We start from the raw sequence: 6000 nt of genomic DNA on the forward strand, positions 1-6000 counted from the left end.
ATCAAGGATCTAAAAGATCCTAAACAGATTCTAGCTACTGGTCTTGCTGATGATTCCAAAAGGTTGTATAAGTTTCACAACTTTGGGTCATCCAATCTTCCCTCAGTATTTGTTGCTCATAATGATGAAGTGAGCAAACTTTGGCATGAGCGATTTGGTCACTTAAACTATCGCTCCCTTCAGCATCTATGTAAAGAAAATATGGTGACAGGTCTTCCTATGATATCTTGCAGAGATGGTGTTTGTTCCGGATGTGTACTCGGAAAACATCATCGGGACAGTTTTGACAAACGTGCCTCTTGGCACGCCTCAGCCCCTTTACAGCTTGTGCACAGTGATTTATGTGGTCCTCTTCCTGTTGCTTCATTCTCTGGCTGCAAGTACTTCGTAACTTTCATTGATGATTTCTCCAGACGCACTTGGGTATACTTCTTAAAACTCAAGAGTGAAGTATTTAACACTTTTTTGGCCTTCAAAGCCTTTGTTGAAAAACAATCTGGACATCAAATTCTTAAGCTAAGAACTGATAATGGTGGAGAATATGTTAAAAACACATTCATCAACTTTTGCACTGAAAATGGAATTCAAATGCAACATACTGTTCCATACACTCCACAACAAAATGGTGTAGCTGAAAGGAAAAATCGCACCTTAAAGGAAATGGCTAATTGTATGCTGCAATCTAAAGGACTCAGTCTTAGTTTTTGGGCCGAAGCAATTAATTGTGCAAATTATATAATCAATCGCACTCCTACTAAGGTTCTAGAGAATATCACTCCAGAAGAAGCTTGGAGTTCCATTAAACCAGATGTAAGTCACTTTCGTGTGTTTGGAAGTGAAGCATGGGCCCATATTCCAGATGAAAAGCATAAAGCTTTAGAACCTAAGAGTGAGAAATGTACTTTTGTTGGATATTCTGAAGATGTAAAAGGTTATAGACTTATTCCATTTAAGTCCAAAAATGTTATCATTAGAAGAGATGTAAAATTTGATGAAAATAAATCGGCCTGCGAGCCTAGTCCGGCGGATGTGCCACCTCTTCCTATCTCTTCTACTTTTGAAAACATTTCTTCTTCAGATGATGAAAGCGAGGATGATAATCCTCCCCCACCTTCTCAGGATCCTCAACTTCCAAGATGGGTCCGTGCTACTCGAGATGCAGCAGGTGATCTTGCCGGTGATCCTACAGATCAGCGACGTACACGTTCTCAGTTTGAAAGAGCCTCTTCTTTACTGGCTCAAGCTCCAGTAAATCATGATCCTGACACTTTTGCAGAAGCTTCAGGCCATCCACATTGGGAAGCAGCTATGAATGAAGAATATCATTCATTGATGACAAATGATACATGGGATCTTGTTCCTCTACCAAAGGGACGCAAACTTGTTAGATGTAAATGGGTTTACAGAACCAAGTATGGACCAGATGGGAAAGTTGATAAACATAAAGCTCGTCTCGTTGCTAAGGGCTTTTCACAGGTTGAAGGCATTGACTACACTGAAACCTTCTCCCCTGTTGCCAAAATGAACTCTATCTGCCTTGTTCTTTCCCTTGCTACCTCTTTAAAATGGGAAGTCCATCAGATGGATGTTAAATCTGCCTTCTTGCATGGGGACTTGCAGGAAGAAATCTACATGGAACAACCCATTGGCTTCATACAAACAGACTCCAGCCTTGTTTGTCGACTTAAGAAATCCCTTTATGGCCTCAAGCAAGCTCCTCGGGCTTGGTATGCCAAAATGGATAGCTTTCTTTTAGAATCTGGCTTTTCTAGGTGTCATTCTGACAATACTGTCTACACCAAGAAAGTGGGCAACTCTCTTATCATCCTTGTTCTTTATGTTGATGATCTTATTCTTACTGGTAGTGATCCCAACCTTATAAACCATGTGAAGTCAAGCCTTAAAAAGAAATTTGAAATGACAGACTTAGGACACTTACACTATTTTCTCGGTCTTCAAGTCTTGCAATCCCAAGAGGGTATTTTCCTTTCCCAGTCCAAGTATGCTTGTGATATTCTTCGTCATTTTCACATGGAAGACTGTAAGCCAGCCCCTTCTCCCTTTCAGTCTGGAGTCAAACTTTCAGTCTCTTGTACTTCTCCTGAAGTTGATGCTACCTTATACCGTCAACTTGTCGGAAAACTCTTGTATTTAACCCATACTCGTCCTGATCTTTCCTTTGATGTTGGCCTTGTTGCTCGTTTTATGCAAAACCCCCGTGAAAGTCATTGGAAAGCAGCTAAAAGAATACTTCGTTATGTTCGAGGTACAGTACAGTTTGGGATTCATTACAGTGCCAAAGCAGCTCCTCTGTTAGTTGGTTTCACTGATTCTGATTGGGCTGGTGACCCTGATGATCGGAAGTCTACTGCCGGTTATGTCTTCACTCTTGGTTCAGGACCTATTACATGGGCTTGTAAGAAACAGGCTGCAATTTCTCTTTCGTCAGCAGAAGCAGAGTATCGTGGTGCCGTGGAAGCTAGTAAGGAAGCCTTGTGGCTTCGTCAGATCCTATCAGAGTTTGGCTTTGAGCAGCAGCATCCAACCACACTTTGGTGTGATAATCAAAGTGCCATTCAGCTATGCAAAGATCCAGTCCAGCATCAGCGCAGCAAACACATTGAACTACACATGCACTTCATCAGAAAGCTCATTCATGACCATGTTCTTGAAGTGCAATATTGTCCAACAGATGATCAGGTTGCAGACATCTTCACAAAGGCTCTCACAGAGGCGAAGTTCACTAAACTTCGATATATGCTTGGAGTTCAGGAAGTTGTCACTAAGGGGGGATAGGCTCTAGTGCCTCCTTCCTTCTCCTATTGTGTCATATTTGTAAATCCTTCAATCCTATCCCAAGTTGTTCTTAAGGGGGGATGTTAGGATATTCCGACACATAGGATATAGTTAAGTTCAACTTGGTCTAGTATAGAGTTAAGTTAGAGTTAGGTAAAGTGTGTTTCTTTACCGTTGTACATTTTGTAACTTACAATCCGACGGTCACGATATGTAGTGATCCGACGGTTCACTCTCACCTCGGTATTACCGACACTTGATCCGTGGCTTGACACCCGATTGGTCCATGAGTTCTATTTAAAGCGCATGGAGGGTCATTGTTCGTGTAATCCGTGCATGAGAGAAGCTTATGTAAATTTTCATTCTTTGATTAATAAATTGCCTGTAGTACCCACGTTGGGACAGGCCGTGGACTGTTTCCCTCCTTGCACTCTGAGGGTTTTAACCACGTCAAAAATACTGGTGTATTGATTTGAGATCTGGTTGTGAGCGGTGTCCTTTTGGTATTCTTTCTGTGGAACTTACCCTGTAAATTCCTACAAAAACCTTCAAATAAGCAAAGTAGATTGTCCTGCTACAAGTTCCATCCAACAATAGCTAGCTGGTACAAAAATATTTTGCCTCGTTATTTTTTGGAAAATCGTTGTCCAAAATAGTAATTCTCAAATTGATGAAAATTATTTGTTACATAAGATCCAAAAGGCAAGGCATGTTGTATCAACAGTGAATTATCCACAAATTTATCTTCAATTTATCTTATACATCCTAGTTTGCTTACATTTTGGTGAGACAAGGAGATGGGCTTGGTCTAATTCTTGTTCAAATTTGTATGTTGTTGTTCATTGTCTCAAAATACTTTACATTCGGGACATACTGGAGGTCTCCAAGGAATAGAATTGGTAATTATATGACTTGAGCCACTCATCTTATGTTTCTGGAAATCGCTGCTACCCTGAATTTGTACATTCCCTTTCAATCCCTCCCTCTCTGGTTGTTTCTTGCTGGCCACAAGGGTTGTTGTCCGTTCGCAGGTTACTCTGGTGACCTGATTACTTTATTTTATGGGGTCTTTCTACTATACATTACTTTTCATTATCATAGTCATCATTCTCAATCTTTTCAGCAACATGAGGATCCACATCAATTTCAGAAAACAATGTCATTAATGATTATAATTCATAAATAGTAACCAATAAAATAAGTGCCTTGGGGACTGAAAGTTGAAACAACATTATTTTAGACATAAATAAATCATTTATTATGAAATGTAGCAAATATATATATATATATATATATATATATATATATATATATATATATATATATATATATATATATATATATATATAGATATATTCTTCTCAATAACAAAAAGCAATATAGATCTCTCAAAAGCCCCATATGAGAACATGCAACAAATATCTTTAGACTCATGTGAGAACACACACACAACGCTTTAGAAACTCAGCTACTCGCATGGCTAGCGGTGCATCTCAAATGGAATGTGTTGTCTCAATCCCATATCACATGAAATCTCTTCACATGCAAAACTGCCATTCAAAGGATATTTGTTGTCATGAGAATCAACAAAGGGCACACCTTGTCATGAGTGCACAGGGCGGCAATAGCAATGGAAATTTCAATTGCATTGAGACTTGTTCCTGTGCACTTGTGAACACATGAATCATCAAAACAGTATTCTGCTCATATAACTCTATATGGAATGCCCTCGTTACATTGTATGAAAATAGTGCGATAATAAATAATGTTCTGCAATTGTTTGACATCATGCCTAAAAGGTATGAATCCTCATGAAATGCAATAGTTGGGGGATGCTCCCATAATGGGCTTGCCGAAGAGGCATTGAAGTTCTTTAGCCAAATGCTATGTGCTGGCTTCAAGCTAAGTAAAATAACCTTCACAGTTGTCCTTTGCACAATAGAATGAGCCCCAATAGAGTAATATTGAATATCTTAGCCCTAACTTTGGTAGAGACCTCATTAATAACCAATATTTGAAATAAATCTACAAACCCTAAAAAGACCTTCAAAGGGAGCATCTACTATCGTGGCCCAAAGGCAATACCAAAAAAAAAAAATGCAATAAAGGCTCAGAAGAAGAGATCCACATTCATCAAGAAAAGCAATGTGACAGTGAATGGCCTCCTATAGTAGTGACCTAAAGTTGTCACGAACAATTTTCCAACAACTCTTCCCAAAGGGTGCTGCCAATGAATGTGTCTCCAATCTCATACATTATGGACATTTGTCATCCACTAGACCAATCTTGTCGATCAAGACTATAACAAATCTCAATTCATGCTCGTATCATTACAAGACTTGATACAATATTTTACTTTTAGAAAATAAAACAACACATATCTTATAATGGCTTCTTCATGTGTTAATTCCGAATTAACAATGATGTGCAAGCAATATGTCAAAGAGTGGGACTTTTATATTCACTGAGGTATTAAAGAAATTATATCCATGAAACTTATACTAGCGCCTTCTAGTGGAATTGATAGAGCACTAATCCATTGCTTGCCAATATTTTGGTTTTCGTACCACCTTATAGCATATCCAGGTTCAAATGCTATTTTCTATGGTGGACAGTTGAATCTGTTTCAACTCTAATTGTTATCGAGGGGTTGCACAAGGTTGTCACATGAGCATCTGTGATGCCCATTTTGACTTAGATAGCTACCCATACTAAGGCTCTATTTTGCAGTTCCATGTTATTATTTATGAACATTATGTAATATTGATGCATTTGGTTGGACACGTGAAACTACTGATAGATTTGATATTGATGAAGGAAATGGTTGATGTATGGCCTAAATGTATGACTCACTTAGTGGTGAATTATCTAGTGCGTGACTTATCAGAATTATTTTGTTTCATATATGGCTCAAGAGGATATGATTTGTTTAAATGAATGACTTAGTGAAATTATGATGAACTGCTAGATTGACACATGGATACTAGACTTATTAACATGATGATTATATATCTTGTTGTTATATAAATGCATGAATGAGAGCTAACCCATAGGGGGAAAGAACTATATGATAGCCGAGATCTACTCTTCCATTGAGGGAAAGTCGAGACATCTCCGGAGGAAGGTAACATTGTTCTATTACATTTGGTATCTACTTGATATGCACTCATATAACATGAGTAAAATGCAAATGATAGCTATCAA

This window comes from Pinus tabuliformis, chromosome Q (assembly GCF_031772625.1).
Source record: "Pinus tabuliformis cultivar Carrire ecotype Pingquan chromosome Q, CPIR1, whole genome shotgun sequence".
Lineage (NCBI taxonomy): Eukaryota > Viridiplantae > Streptophyta > Pinopsida > Pinales > Pinaceae > Pinus > Pinus tabuliformis.